The sequence below is a fragment of the Stegodyphus dumicola genome, chromosome 7, assembly GCF_044657685.1.
Source record: "Stegodyphus dumicola isolate Sdum_Otavi_A_Nest chromosome 7, ASM4465768v1".
NCBI classification, from domain to species: Eukaryota; Metazoa; Arthropoda; class Arachnida; order Araneae; family Eresidae; genus Stegodyphus; species Stegodyphus dumicola.
In genome coordinates this window covers 26553491-26570957 of record NC_140774.1, presented here as the reverse complement: position 1 = coordinate 26570957, position 17467 = coordinate 26553491, and positions in this window count along the sequence as shown.

The following is a 17467-nucleotide window of genomic DNA, read 5'->3' as shown; positions in this document are numbered from 1 at the left end:
TATGCGAATGGAGGTGATCGAGATTCAATGCAACTCAAATTTGAAAGCAAAATTCATTGAAGTGGGCATGCCGGAATTTTACAAATATTTACCAGCCAGGTTTGAAAATACTCGAAAATTCGCATATGAAATTATTTCCATGTTTGGTAGCACTAATCCATGCGAGCAGTTATTTTCAATCATGAAAAGTAATAAATCTCCTATTAGAAACCGTATTAATGATGCTCACCTTGGGTCAGCGTTGAAAGTTATCACTGCAAACAAAATTTCTCCCAAAATAGAAAAGATAATAGCAGAGAAGAGATGTCAAGTATCAGGACGTAAACATTAAATTTTTCTTGTTGTTTTCTATATAAATATTGTTTGATGTTATGCAAATTGTATTTCTTTCTTTGTACTGAGGAGCGGCGCAGACGCAAATTTGTTAGGTTTTTAAAGCTCGCGGTTAGAGCTTTGAGGTTGCTGTGAATTACTGGAGTTTCAACTAAGCGGAGGTTCTTCTGAGTTTGTGTTGGTAAGCCGCCACTGAAGTCGGAGTTTGTGTGGTCTTCGCCGTTCCTCAACTAACTTACTATATGAAAGTCAATAAAGAAGTTTCTGTCAACGTTAGGAGTCTGAGGTTTTTTTGAGTTCTATACTGAAGTAATATCAAGTTAATTTACAGTCCACTATTTTTAAACAACAGTACATGTTTTATGGTCCGTCGGCTACGGAGTCACAGAAAATTTGGTGAGTCAGTGTGTTTTTTTATCTTTCTTATTAGATAATGGAATTTACAACGCTTAAGACTAAAAAGTGTGTAGCTAAAGCTAAGTTAAGTAAACTGAAAGAGAAAATTGCAGTGACTTACGATTCGGCTGATGTTGATCAGTTGGAACTTTTTAAATCTAGATTAAATGACTTAATGACTGAACTTTCGGATATTTTTAGTAACATATTTGTAGTGTGTGAAGAAAAAGATATTGATGTATTTATAGAAGAACAACAGGTCATACAAGATACTGTTGATGAGTTAATTTTAATGCTAACCAGAGCTAAGAATGTTAAAGACATTAGTGTTGAAACTAAATCTTGTGAAATAGCGAGTATACGCTTACCTAAGCTAACTCTTCCTGTATTTAGTGGCAGTACTGAAGAATGGTTATCATTTTTTGATTTATTTAAAACGGCGATAGTGGATAATGACCGTTTATCAGGTGCACAAAAGCTACAATATTTAAAGGGTTCTTTAAAAGGAGATGCTTTGCGGATTGTTCAAGCTTTAACTATTTGTGACAGGAATTTCGAAATAGCGTGGCATTTATTGTGTCAAAGATTTTCACATAAGAGAGAATTACTGTCATCGTTATTAAAGAAAATCTTGTATTTATCAAATTTACAATCTGAAATTTTTAGTCAGATATTAGCGTTAGTAGACACTGTAAGAGAGTGTGTATGTTCGTTTGAAAATCTAGGATTCAAAGTGGAGCAATTCGCGGATACTATTTTAATGTTAATAGTACAGTTTAAATTGGATTCTTCGACGAGAGGATGGTGGGAAAGAACATTAAAGAGTGAGGAAATACCAACACTTAATAATCTGCTAGAGTTCTTGAAATCTCATGCCAGAACCTTGCAAGCAGGTAAAACGCAAGGTGTTAAAAAACAAGTTACAAAAGACAAATTAACTTCATTGGCTTCAGAGATTCGCGTGCAGTGTACGTATTGTAAAGCCGGTCATTCAGTTTTTAAATTTGAATGTTCAGGAACGCGTTAATTTTGTCAAGAGAAATAATGTTTGGTTTCAAACCATAAAGCTTTCGAATGTAGAAGTACACATAAATGTAAAAAGTGCTTTAAAAATCATCACACACTACTGCATTTCGAAAGAGTTCAAAATGAACCAAAGGCACGTAAAGGAGTTACGAACAGTTCGAATGAATTATCAGTGACGGCTAAGCCATTTTTCCCTGGGCCAGCACCTCGCGCTCAATCAGCTGGGTCAGGGGAGAATATCGCAAGTTCTAGTCCAGTAATTAAATCTTGTGTTTCAGACTTTAACTTTCAGCGTGAAGTTTTATTATGTACGGCTGTTATTAAAGTGTTAGATTCATCGGGTGAATACCATTTGTGTAGAGCCCTCCTTGACCCTGGCAGTCAAGCAAGCCTGATTTCAGAAGATTGTGTACAAAGGCTAGGGTTAGCAAGAAGAAATGCCAAAGTTTTTATTTCATGTTTAGGGTCTTTGGATACGAAAACTAATGGGATTACGGAAATAAACTTCGTTCCGCATTTTCCGGCGAAAGTGTCATTTAAAACACCAGTATTTATCATCAATAGAATTATTGGAACTTTGCCGCATTTTACATTGGATAAGAAGTACGTTGAGGAATATAATGATTTAATGTTAGCAGATCCAACATTTTACAAAAGTGGGCCTGTTGATATACTTTTAGGCGTAGATATTGCCTTACCTCTTTTAAAGGTAGAAATAATTAAATGCGAAGAAGGTAAACCGGTAGCTTCTCGTTCTGAACTAGGATGGATTATTTCAGGTAGTGTGCATAATTCAACAGAAATTAATCCTACTATCTATGTTAATAATATACAAGTGGAAACTGATCAGATGCTGTCTGACTTTTGGAAATTGGATGCTGTACCTACGTTTGACATGCTTACTAAATCGGAGAGAGCATGTGAAGATTATTTCAAATCTACATATACGAGAGAGGAAAGTGGGGTATATACTGTGAAATTACCGTTTCACTCTCCGCCTTCTCAGCTTGGAGATTCCAGACAATTAGCTATGCGTAGATTCCAATCTTTAGAAAATTCACTTCTAAAAAGGCCTCAGATATATGAACAGTATAAGGATTTCATGAGGGAATACCTTGAGCTGAGACATATGGAGGGAGTGCCTGAGGGAGAGATTCTTATTGACTCTACGTATTACATGCCTCATCATGCCGTATTAAAGGAATCAAGTACTACGACTAAACTGAGAGTTGTTTTCGATGCTTCAGCTAAAACGACATCGGGTCTTTCATTGAATGATATTTTGATGGTTGGGCCAAGAGTTCAGCAAGAGCTGTTTCCAATTCTTCTACGGTTTAGAACTCACAAAATTGCAGTATGTGCCGATGTAGAGAATATGTTCAGACAAATTCGTGTCCACCCAGAAGATACAAATTGGCAACGAATGCTTTGGAGGGATAGTCCTAGTGAGCCCTTGAGTACATTTAGATTAGTGACAGTTACATATGGGACTGCCTGTGCGCCATATTTGTCTACTAGAGTAATGAAACAACTTGCATTAGATGAACAAGTGAGATTTCCTTTAGCATCAAAAATTGCCCTTCGTGATTTTTATGTTGATGATTTGCTTTCAGGGGCACAAAGTGAAGAGGAAGCGAATGTTCTAGTTCAGCAGTTGAATGAAATGATGAAAAGGGGTGGATTTCGCTTAAGGAAGTGGTGGATTTCAAACAATTCAGCTATTTTAGAGAATATTCCCGAGTGCTTACGAGAATCCAGTATTTCTCTTGAAATAAACAGTGACAAGAAAGTAAAAGTATTAGGAATTAATTGGAACAACTCTAGTGATACGTTTCATTTTTCGGTATGCATAAGTGATAAAGAGTTTACTAAGAGGACTATTTTATCAGAAGTAGCCAAAATCTTTGATCCAATGGGATGGTTAGCGCCAACAATAATATACGCGAAAATATTATTACAAGAGTTATGGAACTTACAGCTGGGTTGGGATGAACTCGTTGATAAGAGAATAAGTAGGAAATGGAAGCGTTTCTATCTAGAATTGCCCTTACTTTCAAGCTTACAATTTCCGAGGTATGTCTTGAGTCCGAAGGCAGTAGTGATAGATATCCATGCTTTCTGCGACGCTTCAGAAAAGGCTTATTGTGCAGTCATCTATCTCCGTACAATCGACCTTGATTCGTCAGTCAAAGTCAGCCTTCTGACATCGAAAACCAGAGTAGCGCCCTTAAAATCTCAGTCTCTTCCGAGACTAGAGTTGTGTGCTGCGTTACTTTTAACCAACCTCTTACATGCAGTATTATCATGCATAGAACTGCCTATTAACAATATTTACGCATGGACCGACTCGCGGGTTACATTGGCATGGGTTTCGTCCGAACCTCGCCGTTGGCTACCTTTTGTGGCAAATCGAGTTGCAAAAATCCAAGAAGCTGTTCCAGGTATTCAATGGGATTATGTTGCTGGGAAAGAAAATCCTGCAGACTGTGGGACCAGAGGTTTTATTCCATCAGAATTCCTACAATGTGAGTTATGGATGAAGGGACCGCAGTGGTTAAACGAATCCCTAATTCATGTACAGCAAAATTCAAGTGTAGAATTAGAGGGTGAAGTTATGTTGAAGGAATTGAAAAAGAGTTTCAGTTCAAATGCTTCCAAATTTGAAGAGCCTAGTGTGTTTTCAAGATTTTCATCATGGTTAAAGTTATGTCGAGTGTTAGCGTGGTGTTTAAGATTCAGAAATAATTGTAGTAAGTTACCTACAGAGCGTATAAAGGATTATTTATCTACTGAAGAATTCTGTGAAGTTACTTCTATGATTGTTAGGATTGTGCAAAGAGCCGAATTTCCAGAAGAATTATTCTGTTTAGAATCTGGTAAACCCTTGAAGACATCAAGTAAATTACTGTCTTTAAGTCCTTTCTTGGATTCCGCAGGAGTAATGCGTGTAGGCGAAAGGCTCAGAAACTCTACAGTTTCAAATAATCAGAAACATCCTATGATTTTACCTAAGAATCACAATGTTACGCGTTTAATTATTAAGCATTATCATGACACGTATCTTCACGCAGGTACGCAGCTACTCACTTCTGTCATACGACATAGATTTTGGATTGTGAATGATAGAGATATTATAAGAAAGTGTATAAACCAATGTGTTATCTGCCGTAGAGTTAGAGCGCAAACTGCAACTCAGCTAATGGCAGATTTACCCGCTTCAAGAGTTACTCAAAGTAGAGCTTTTTCTCGTGTAGGGATTGATTTAGCAGGACCATTTAACGTAAAATATCGTTCGGGTAGAGGAGTCAAAATCTTTAAGTGTTGCGTATGTCTATTTATTTGTTTTATTACAAGAGTAATACACTTAGAATTAGTTGGAGATCTGTCAACAAAATCATTCCTCGCGACACTTAAGCGGTTTATAGCTCGTAGAGGCAACCCGTGTGAAATTCACAGTGATTGTGCAACGAATTTTATAGGAGCTAATAAAGAATTAAGGAAAGCCTTTTCTATTGTTCAACGTGATGAACAGCTACAGGGTTATATTTCTTCAGAAAATATTAAATGGTTGTTTAATCCTCCCTCTGCCCCTCATTTTGGAGGGCTTTGGGAAGCGGGTATCAAGTCTATGAAACATCACTTAAAAAGATGTTTAGGAACACTTATTTTAACATACGAGGAATTTTTGACATTAATAACCCAAATTGAATCCTGTCTTAATTCTAGGCCTTTAGTACCAGCTTCAAGTGATTGTAGCGACTTGGAGGCGATAACACCAGGACACTCTTTAACCGGAGCGGCTTTAAGCGCTATTCCAGAATCTAACCAAATTCAAGAAACCATGAGCTGCAGTGACCGTTGGAGGAACGTGCAAAGGTTATTTCAACATTTCTGGAATCGTTGGAGCAGTGAGTATTTATCTAGATTGCAGCAGAGACCCAAGTGGTGCAAGGTACAACAAGACCTGAAGATTGGTGATATGGTTCTTATTAAGAACGAAAATCTACCTCCGCTACGTTGGAAATTAGGTAGAATTATTAAAGTGTATCCCGGTCTGGATGAGAAAGTTCGAGTGGTGAGTTTACGCACGTCTAATGGTGAAATAAAACGACCTATAGCAAAGCTATGCGCTTTGCCATTTAATTCCTGATTTAGAGACTTTAATTTTTATTTTTCAGGTTTATGCAGTTCAACAGTTTAAATTTATTGTTTGAACCCCCTTGGGACTTCAAGGCTGGGGGTATGTTCGATGTTATGCAAATTGTATTTCTTTCTTTGTACCGAGGAGCGGCGCAGACGCAAATTTGTTAGGTTTTTAAAGCTCGCGGTTAGAGCTTTGAGGTTGCTGTGAATTACTGGAGTTTCAACTAAGCTGAGGTTCTTCTGAGTTTGTCTTGGTAAGCCGCCACTAAAGTCGGAGTTTGTGTGGTCTTCGCCGTTCCTCAACTAACTTACTATTTGAAAGTCAATAAAGAAGTTTCGGTCAACGTTAGGAGTCTGAGGTTTTTTGAGTTCTATACTGAAGTAATATCAAGTTAATTTACAATCCACTATTTTTAAACAACGGAACGTACAAATATATATATATATATATATATATATATGTTTATTGTTGTATTATTCGAAATAAATCTATGTTTCTATGAATATTGATTTTTTTTTTTTCCCAGCCCGCCTAAAGTTAAACCTTGTTTGTTTGGCCCAAGTGTACCTATGAGTTTGACATCCCTGATTTAAAAGCATGCAATGGCAACACTGTACATTAAAAAAGTTTTATCTCTAGCACAGAAGACAGTCTATCAGAAATTCTAAAGATGTGCTGTTTTTAAATATTTTTAGCCCGAAGGGACTCAAATGCCCAAATGCTCTCAAAACGTGTATGTGTGTGTAAATGGAAAAAATGCCTAATTAGGCGGATTTTTTTATTTGAAGTATTCTAGTGCCATATATATAGTTTTTTTTTTAATTAGAACCCAAAGGATGTTAGCCCAGAAGGGCTATTAATTTCGTTTTGGCATTTTGAATTGAAAACTTTAAATGTCCGTTTTACGTTTCAGATTTGGTGCCACCAAATATTATCGCCCTGTGTTATATTTAAAGAAATTAAATAATGAAGAATCTGTATAAATGTATGTATGTTTCTTACACTGGGATAAAACAATAATACCTAGAGACATCAAATTTTGAATAATACAGTCTTCCAACCGAACATGGCCACTTGGAAACCCGAATTTTGAATTTCGATTTTGTTTAATTATTTATTTAAAATTTTGCAAAACTTTAACGAATTTTTTATTAACTAATTCAACGACTTCAAAGCGAGCAATGGCAACACTGTACAGGGGAAAAAAACATTTTTATCGCCAGTGGCGCGAGACTGTGTTTTGGGAATTCTTAAGATATGCTCTTCTTAAATTATTTTGTGATATTGCTGTTGAATTGAATTTTATGGTTTAAGTACGAAAAATGGGATATTTAATAAATAAAAGTAACCCTCAAAACTTAAAAAAAAAAAAAAAAAAAAATCTGAAATGTTTCAGATTTTAAATTACGTCCAAAGGGGCGTTTTTTAACATTTTGTGTGTTACCTTTCTTTATTAAATATCATGTTCCTCGCACTTAAACCATAAGATCCAGTGCAACAACAATGTCGCAAAATAGTTTTAAAACGAGCATATCTTTAGAATTTCCGATACAGAGACTCACGCGCTGGAGATAAAAATGTTTTTTCTGCACAACGTTGCCATTGCTCGCTTTGAAATCCTTGAGTTTGTTAATCAAAAATTCGTCAAAGTTTTAAAAAATAGGAAATCGATCATAAAACAAATTTCAAGTTTCAAATTTGGTCTTCCACATGCTCATATTCGTTGGAGGATTACGTTATTCAAAATTCGATGACTCTATGTACCGTTGTTTTATCACAATACGAGAAATATACATACATTTATGCAGATTTTTCATTGTTTAATTTCTTCAAATATAATGCAGGACTCTAACATTTTGTGGCAACAGTTTGAAAAGTGAACCGACATTTATGAGTCCGACGCAAAATGCCAAAACGAAACTAATAGTCCTTCGGGATTCAAATCCCTTTGGACTAAAAAAAACACTGAAAACCTTTAGATTTTACATTATGCTCAAATGGGCGCCTTTTTTTTTTTTTTTTTTTTTTTTTTTTTTTTTTCTTTAAAGCCGGAGAATGAGGAGAAAGTTGTCATAATATAAAATCTGAACGATTTCAGATTTCCTTTTTTCCTTTTTTTGGGGGGGGGGGGGTCGAAGAATGAGGAGAAAGTTATCTAATCTTTTCGCACAATATTCCTTTCTCCTTCACGCTTGGGGAGAAGGTCTTTTCACCAGTTCCTTCACTTCCTAATTCTCAGCTCTACGTGCTAAATGGAGGAGAAAACATGAGAACTTTTCTGCGGCTAACTTTTTATTCCTTGCGTCTTTAATCCCTAATAGTTTCTATTTTCAAATATGACTGTCTTATATTGATATCTACATCTACAATTACTAATAAATTATTTTAAAATTATTTTCGATTCATTATTTTTAACGTGTCTTTCTTATCTTCTTTTCTTTTTTATTATATTATTACAAATATTATATATTATTACTATACTTTACTATTATTATATTATTACTACGGGAGGAAAGACGCCTGCTCTGCTTGGTCACATAAAATTTACAAAAAATTGTTATTCGCTGCAGCGCCTATGGATGTAAAGAAAGTTTTGTAAAAAGAAGGACTTGTAACCTTTCATAGCTAAGTTAAAACTGCATGATTTATTATTTTATTTCCAGTATTTTTGTCAATTTTCTCTGTTGAATTGGTTGGAAAGTTTCAGCCATGCCGCTCTATATGACATTTTCAGCATGTATTAATAGCATCAAAATGTATTAAATACTTTCTTTCTTTCCACCGACATCAAGGCAGCCGGTCCACTGGGGCTGTTAGCATATCGGCCAGGTAGCCCCGCTAACGGAAATAACTTGATCAACATAACACACTTCAATATATATATTGTGCTCAAGACGAGTACTGGGGGGGCAGTGCAAACAAATACTGGACGAGACGATAGTGCAGTGATGGAAGAAGGGTGCATTGCGTGTGAGAAGAACAATTTCAGTTACCATATTTACAGAGTTATGGATAGGTGGTTACTAAAGACATCCACAACGTGAACAATAATGAGTACATTGCAATATATGAGCAATTAAAAGAGTGACGGATAAAACAGTAAAAGTAATATCTAAAATAGGAATAAATACTAAATAGCAATACTAAAAATAATAAGAAATAAAATATTAAAAAGCGAAATAATACATAAAATTTAAAAAAGGCAAAACAGTGAAAACAATACATAAAATAAGGCAAAATACATAATTCAAGGTTCATAATTCAGGCTTTACAGTTCAAAGAGATAAGTATATACAGGGAATAAACTAACTTAAGATAAAATTAATTTATTACAGGTACAGAGCATACAGGGGCTCTGCTGGTGACGAGGATGGCAGCTGAGAATTACTCCAGCCTGTCTGAGATTTTGCGTGGAATATTTATGCAATCGCATATGCGTTTCAATGCATTGCGATATTTCGAAGTAGTTTCGGCCTATGCATGGATGTGGTTTGCTACTGGTTGCCTAGATGATGTTTGGCAGTCTCTCTGCAAGCGAACAGATAGTGGTCTCCGGATCTCCTGCCATCCCGCATGAACAATGGTCGTTTTCGCGTCGTCTGAAGCGATGCAGGTAAGTCATGAAGGAACCATGTCCTGTTAGAAACTGACTGAAGTGAGACAAGCCACTTTTTAGAAGCCGGCAGACTTTTGGGAAAACATCTGTGAACTCTTCTGCCGGTGGTCTCTGCCTCCCACAGATGTTGCTAACGTTTGAGTAATTCTCTCTCGAGCTCGGCTTTTAAGAACGAGCCCGGGAGAGGCACGTCAAGGTGTGCGAACATAAGGGTCAGTTGCTGCTCTTTTGGCTATTGCATCTGCAATTTCATTACCCAGTATTTCGGTGTGGGCAGGTATCCACTGGAGTTCAGGCCTATAGTATTTTGGTGTTCTTAGTAAGAGTTTTTGTATGGCCCTGACGATTAGATTTTTATTACATGTGCCTTGGATTGCCTGCAGGCTAGAGGCTGAGTCTGGATATATACTGAAATAGTTATTTTCCAGTGCGTAGACAAGTGCAGCTTTTAATGCAATCAGTTCAGCCTGAAAAACTGAGTTGTGGTGCTTAAGCTTTCTTTCCCGGGTCTTTGAGGTCTGGCTCACATGTAGAACACGGTATCCGCTACCGTTGCCACATTCTTCTTTGGAACCATTGGTGTAAATTTCAGTGGCTTTGAACCACGTTGGTGCCCTGCAGTTAATCGAGATGTTGAATTCGGCCGGGTGGCAAAGTGGCTCGAGACTGCTTTGCTCATAGTCAGTATAAACATAAGTCCTGTCTCATAAATTTATTGTCTCTTTAAGTCGGAGCACTCGTACTATTGCACTCTGGCGCTGAGCTAAAATATGCAGAGGCGGCAGTCCTAAAATCACGTTTAGAGCATTAGTGGGCGAGGTTTTATATACTCGGATAATGCTTAGGAGGAATGGTCTTTGTACTGAACGTAGCAGATTCTCCATTTTAGTAGTGATCGTTATGCCCCACATGGAGGCCCCATACAGTGCAGTTCAGCAACTACAGAGTACCATGTCTTAAGCATCCTCGAAGAAACTCCCCATGTTGGTGCTGCTGTTGTGAGCATGGAATGAAATATCCTGTGAAGTCGTGCCTTGACCTCCTTTAAATGTGGCATCCAAGTCAATGTGTCGGCAATTATAACTCCAAGGTATCTCAAGTTTCTGATTATTTTAATATTTTTGCCATGAAGGTTGATGCACGGGGTTCTTCGATCGCGCTTACCTGGGCAGATAAGCATACCTTGGTTTTTTGAGTTGGCAATAATTAACTTATGGTCGTTAGCCTATTTGACCATCTAGTCCATTGCTTGTTGCGCCCTAGTCTCATGCGTTTCCGCTGTCCCCTTTGGTTACCAGCAAAAAGTCATTGGCATAAGCCATTATTTTCGTGTGAGTATCTGTGTTAAAGAGAGTCAGCCTTGTGTCGGCTACAAGATTTCAAAGCAGTAGACCCAGACAGGATCCTTGAGGAGAGCCTCTATCGATGGAACGTGAGTGCACACCTGCGTCCGTAATGGCTTGTAAGCGGCGATCACTTAGCTGTAAATAAGGCCAAAGACGATCTTAGGGCAACCCATGTCCTGTAATCTCTTCAGTACGTCGGGCCACTACAACGAGTCGAAGGCGCCCTGTATGTCCACAGAGATAATGAGACTTGCTAGTTATTTCTCCTGTTATTTGCTATTACTTTTCGTAGGTACTGCAGCGCGTGGTCCACCGATCTGCCTAGAATGAAGCCGTATTGTTTGTCACTTATGCTTTGTCCAGACAGGATATAGTGTTTAAGTCTTTGAAGGACGACTCTCTCTAGTACTTTACCCAAGGCAGGAAGAAGGCAAATAGACCGGTAAGACGTTGGTGCATTAGGGTCTTTTTTCGCTTTGAGGAAGAGCACCACCTCACCAAGTTTCGTGCCGTCTGGAAAATATCTGTTGCGCCAACACGCAGTAATGTAGGCATACAGTAACACCGGATGCGTGCTGTTAATGGCTTGCAGAATGCCATTATCTATCCCCTCAGGACCTGGGGCTTTATTGGTGTTTAATGCTTTAACAATATCGCTCATTTCTTCGGCGTTTGGCAGCGATTCAAAATCTGATTTCTTGGTATTGTAATATTGCTCAACACTGGCTCTGATATTTCTTTGTGCGGGATTATCTGTGTCTGTGTTTTCAGGTCTAAAGATATTGTCCAGAATGTGCGTGACTACTTCTGTGCTAGTTGCTGCTCCGTGGCAGTCAGATTAGTGGGTGTAAACATCTTATCATGTGCGATGCGGAAGACAGTTCCGAACTTATTCGCAGTGTTTGTACAGTACTCTTTCCAGGATGAAAACTTTGCTTTTGCAAGCAGCTCTGTGCTTCCGAAAAATTAGCGAGTGTATCACTCTTTCTATGCGATCCTTGCATGCTTTCATTCTGCGCCTTAGGGCACAGATTTTGCTGCGTTCTGTAGTCAGCGTGGAGCTCCACCAAGGGGTGAAATTCGGGGCAGCGTAATTTTTCCTTTTTAAGACTTTTTCGCACACTGTGAGCAGTGCTTGCATAAGATCTTCATGCATAGCGTCGATATCTTTACCACTGTTGCAACCGGTACATTGTCCGACGAGACTTTCAATATGGGTTGAGAGTGCATCTTTAAATTTGTTGAGGTTTATGTACTTCGTTTTCCATCTGTTCTTTGTTATAAATTGGTGCTCCGAATCAATTCTGAACTCAATGTAGCGATGGTCACTGAGCGAGGGGATTTCGCTAACCTTCCAATTGTAAATATTATTAAGTATACCAGTGGTGGCTAAAGTGATATCTGGCCACCCTGAGCTCTGGTAGTCCAGTATGTAGGAGGGCTGTCCGTGAGGTTTACGACTACGAGATTATGAGAAGTGATGAAGTCAAGAACAGGGGAAGCACGCCTGTTTTCCTCTGGCGCACCCCATAGAGGGCTAGCAGCGCTCCCAGCGATTATCTTATTCCTATTCGGAATCAGGATGACTTGTTCCACCTCCTGGAGTGCAGTGACAATGTCATGTGAAGGAGGAAAATACACGCTGGTGATGGCAAGCTGACCATAAGGCCCTTCCAGCTGTACAGTAACTGTGTAATCTCCTTTATGCATTAGCAGGAGCGTGAGTGGACCATTGTAGGCGATGGCTGCTTGATTGCCTACGGAATGGTAAGTTTTGAAGTTGCTGAATTCTGTAATCCTGTTGTTAGTGGAAGAAACTCTTGTAGTGCGGCTAGATCTACACTGTTTTCTAGAATAACCTGTGCTGCATGGACAGTTGCAGCTTGGCTGCGTTGCAAGTTGTCTTGAAGAACTGAAAAACCATGAACTGTTCTTGGATATGCAATGTATGAAATACTGTGACACTATTTACTGGAATCACCTTTTATAAATAATTGAATTCTATGTTCTTTCTCTGTGTACTCCGTTGAAATAGAAAGCTTCGCCAATTAGCGATAACTAGCGATAACCTTTTTACGCCAAGTCTTACGCGTTTAGGTTTCGTAAACAAGTACTGCCTGCGATAAAAAAAAAAGAAAATTGCTATTATTATTAAATTATTGAGATAAGGTTGTGCAAGATGTTTACTTTGTTAAAAAAAAAAAAAGCTGAAAATCTTGATTCATGCAATATTGAACATAAACATTTAAACAACATTATTTTAAAAATCAGATTACTTTTATAAAGCTCAGTGCTTTATCATTATTTTTTATAAAATCAATTAAAATAAAAATAATCGGGGCTGTAATTCTATCTCACCTACGATGCTGTTGGAAATTTATCGTAATTGAAAAAAATATGATGTGGAAATTTACAATATTTTAAATAGTAATTATTTTTTTAAAAAAAGAATTTTTAACTATAATATCGGTTTGTTTTGTTTAATCCTAATAATAAATGCTGAGTTGAAGTTAGTTATCGTTTGGTACATATTCAATATAAAATATTTAATAAGATGTATTGATCCCCCCATGACATACACATGAGTGTGAAAATCAGTAATTAAGATTGCATTATTTTGTTCCAGTAATATAATCTCAAGAAAAAGGAGGTGGTGCTCATTTTAGAAGTTTAACCTACATGCAGTGAAATATAATTGAGTTTTTCAATAGATTTTTATGAAGAAAGAGTTGTTGATGGCAAAATCAAAGTAACTTTGATCAACATTGCATTGAGCAGAAAATTTTTCCCATCTACTATCATCAATAATCTAATTTGAAAATGACTCAAATTTTCTTTTAAATTCGCACTTGACCCTCTGTTCTCCAGGAGGCACTCTTTGACCTGTAAGTTGATGTATTACAAATTCTGTTTTTGAATGTATGTGCTATTGTGAAAGAATTTTAAGAGGACTTTAAGGTGGTTCAAAAGGACCCTTTTGGTTTCCATTCCAATACAGAATTACAAAATAAAAATTCTCTAATAAAAAGTTAAGGGGGGGGGAGGAAATGCCACCTCCCATGTACAGAAAATTACATTATTGTTTTAACTCTAGTTGTAGGTATATTTACATTTCCTTCCAATGAATAATCACTACACTTTTGAAATTTCATGATATTTTTTAGCATGTACTTAAAGAATTCTTAAATCATTCTGAAAAATTACCATTCTTCTGCAGTATGCCTGTATAACCTGGCATACATATATGTGTTTAATTTAATACTTCATTTGCTACGTTAGTACAATTAAGTTTTTTTTTCATTTATAGTATAAAAAATAAAGTTTCCATATCAATTTCGTATTACAGTCAAAAGTCGTTAATTCGGACACCCATAATCCGGAATGATCTATAATCCGGACCTCAAAGCTACAAACTTTCTGCGCATGCGTCGCGTTCACGCATGCGCACAGGCGTTTACGAGAGCGCGTAAGACCCTTACGGCTGCGAATATGTTTGTGAGCATGCGCGTTTAAATTGTAACGGAGTTACACGCTAAGCTAAAGTTATCTAATTCAGTTAATGTTGCCGATTGCGTTGTTCCTTAATCTTCGAATTGGATCCGGCTTATTATTTTTTGCAGACTGTTAGAGCAATTTTATAAAAGTAAGCTTGAACTTTCGATTATGTCAAATAGAATTTCCGATATATATTTACTACAAAGCGAAAGTATGTTTTGAAATCCGAAATCTGTTTATCAATTTCACGCTGCTCTGCGGCAGAGGGGGAGCCAGAAACGTCATTATTAGATTATGATAGATTAGAAAGATTATGTCAAATAGAATTTCCGATATATATTTACTAATATGTAATTTGTATCTACAAAGCGAAAGTATGTTTTGAGATCCGAAATCTGTTTATCAATTTCACGCGGCGGATTGGAAGTTGATTTGTCAGCACTATCCTTATCTTCAGGGCAGATGTTTTTATTTTATTTGGTTTATAATTCCATACTAAGTGTAGTATTTCATTCTGTCTTTGATATGATTTAAATCAAGTTCCTCGTCATTATAATTCGCTTCCGATAGTGAAGAAAGTGACCCAGAGGTTATTGAAAACGAAAACATTTCGATTGACAAATTAGTCGGTATTCTCAACACAGCAATTATAGGACTTGAACAGCGGAACTTTGTAACTAAACAAGAAATTATGTCTGTTTAATAGAATTAAAGAGAAAGTATTATCACGTGAAACGAAGCAACTTACATTGAAGGAAATGTTTAATAAAGTAAACAAATAAATATTGAGCCTTTTCTTTTTGTAAATTTTGATACCCTTTAGATCATAATTGTTCTTTATTTCATAAATTACGGTTTCATATTTTTAATTTTGTAATTTTTGCATGCCATCTTCCTGATTTAAACTGATAATCTATAATCCGGAAAAATCGATAATCCGGAATCGCCGAAGTCCCGACGAGTCCGGATTAACGACTTTTGACTGTACTTATTTTAGATTTTCTTCCTAAAATTATGAAGTAAAATTTCATATTTAATTAAATATATTTTCATCAAATGCATAAATACATATATTACAATGTGATTTTCTTTTTCTCTTTAGGATGCAATGCATTAAAAATAAACGAGTTTTTTTACCCCCTCAAATATTACAACAGTATTGCAATTAATTTTTACTATTTTAACTTTTAAATGTTATTCAAAAAATAAAGTTTCCATCTCAAATTTTTATTATTTATTTTAAATTTTCTTCCTAAAATTATTTAACCTAAACATCATAAACGACGGTGCAAAAATTTTAAAGTGATTATTAAAAATATAGATAACATATTCACGAGGAAAAGCGTTTAGTTATATCTAAAAATAATTGTAAAAAAAATCGAATAATCCAATTCGAGATCGTTATCTGCCGACTGCACAGACGAAAATAAAAAACACGCTCTGCCATATCACAAGCGCTCCAAACCGGTAATGAACAGCCTAAGCTATCACTCCCCAAAAGCGCCAAGACCATAAATCACGTGGTTTATGTTGGGGTTCCGCTAGCAGACGAATTCCCAGTGGAATGTGGCGTCTACCTTTATATGAAGTCGTTGGTGGAGACTTAAATGCACGACACCGCACGTGGAACTACTGTAACTCTAATGGCAATGGACGCGTAATTTATAGTTTAGTCAATTCGGCTGTGTTACGCATCCAAGAACCCCAATACAGTATAGTATTGCATTCACAAGCATTTTTTAACGACTTCTTGCTGAACAGAAATATCAGTGATCCATAATAATAGTCTCATTATCAAGCGGAAGTCTCAAAGTTTCATGAGGACACGTATTTGCCTTTCGTAAAACTTGAAACACAAGTATATAAATATATGTAGAATTTACAGATAGCTGCAAGGAATGTTTATGTAACATACTTGTAAACTACTAAGTTCTTCACACTGCATTTTCTTTCTTTTATTACTATACTACTGCGAACTTTCCTCACAACTGCTGTAACTGTTGTTGTGAGAAAATTTTTCTAAATAAAAGTCGTTTAAGAGCTACAAATATTTATTCTGCATTGAGGAAATATTTCTATATCATCTACATAACTGCAAATGGAGCAATCAAGTAGACCTGTATAAGACATCTGTCTACTTTTTCTGTCTATCTGACTATGTCCTCAGTGGTTTTGGTACCAAAAAACAAGGAATATAATTTTAAAACGTTGCAATTAGAATGTTTTCTTCAAAACGAAACGAGAGTTTTAATTTATTGTCCTCAGAGTCTTAGCTAGGATTTTCAGCTCCCAGGGACAACTGAAGATTTCGCGTCCTTTACTGCTTGCCAAGGATGGAAAACATTTAATTCTAAAACATCAGTTTGGCGACCCTTGGATTCTGCGCCCGGGGACAGATGCCCCCCTTACCTCCCTCTAGTTACGCCCCTGATTGTCCTATATGCCGTTTCGGCATTTTCTTTTTTAATTATATGTTTTTATATCAAGAGGGGCGGCAAGCTAATGGAAGCTCTATCTACGCCACTGACTGCTACACGATCATAATCCAACAGTTAGGTTACTGAAGCGTTTTTGCTAGCTCAAGTAAAAAGATTTTGCTTTTGACTTAAACATTAAAAACCAATATAATAAATGCATAGCTGTATCATAATTCGAGGACCAGGTGATGAATAACGCTCTAGCAACAAATTGTTTTAAAACTGACACTATTCAGCTCTTCAGAGCCTTTAGTCAGGAACCCTTTGTTAAAATTTTCATAGCTCACTGCAGATTACAGTTTTTAACTAAGATATATAGTTATTGCAAAATTTAACATATTTCCTTGTTCTAGCTTAATACGAGTCATCTCGGGCCATAATTAGGATAATAAGGTATGATGAACACCAATTTATTAAAGAAACTATATACAGAAATAGAAAGTAAGAGATTCAGAGCTACCATGCTCGCGCGAAGTCCAAATCCAGCTTTAACGAACTGTTCATATGGTCACAAGATCTGTAAAAAAGAAATGAATATTCGTATTTGGACGAATCTCGCATCGCGTGACCCAGAGCAGATACTCTGTTTGAATAGTGACCATCGATACCTCTTACAAATAGAATTTCAGCCGAT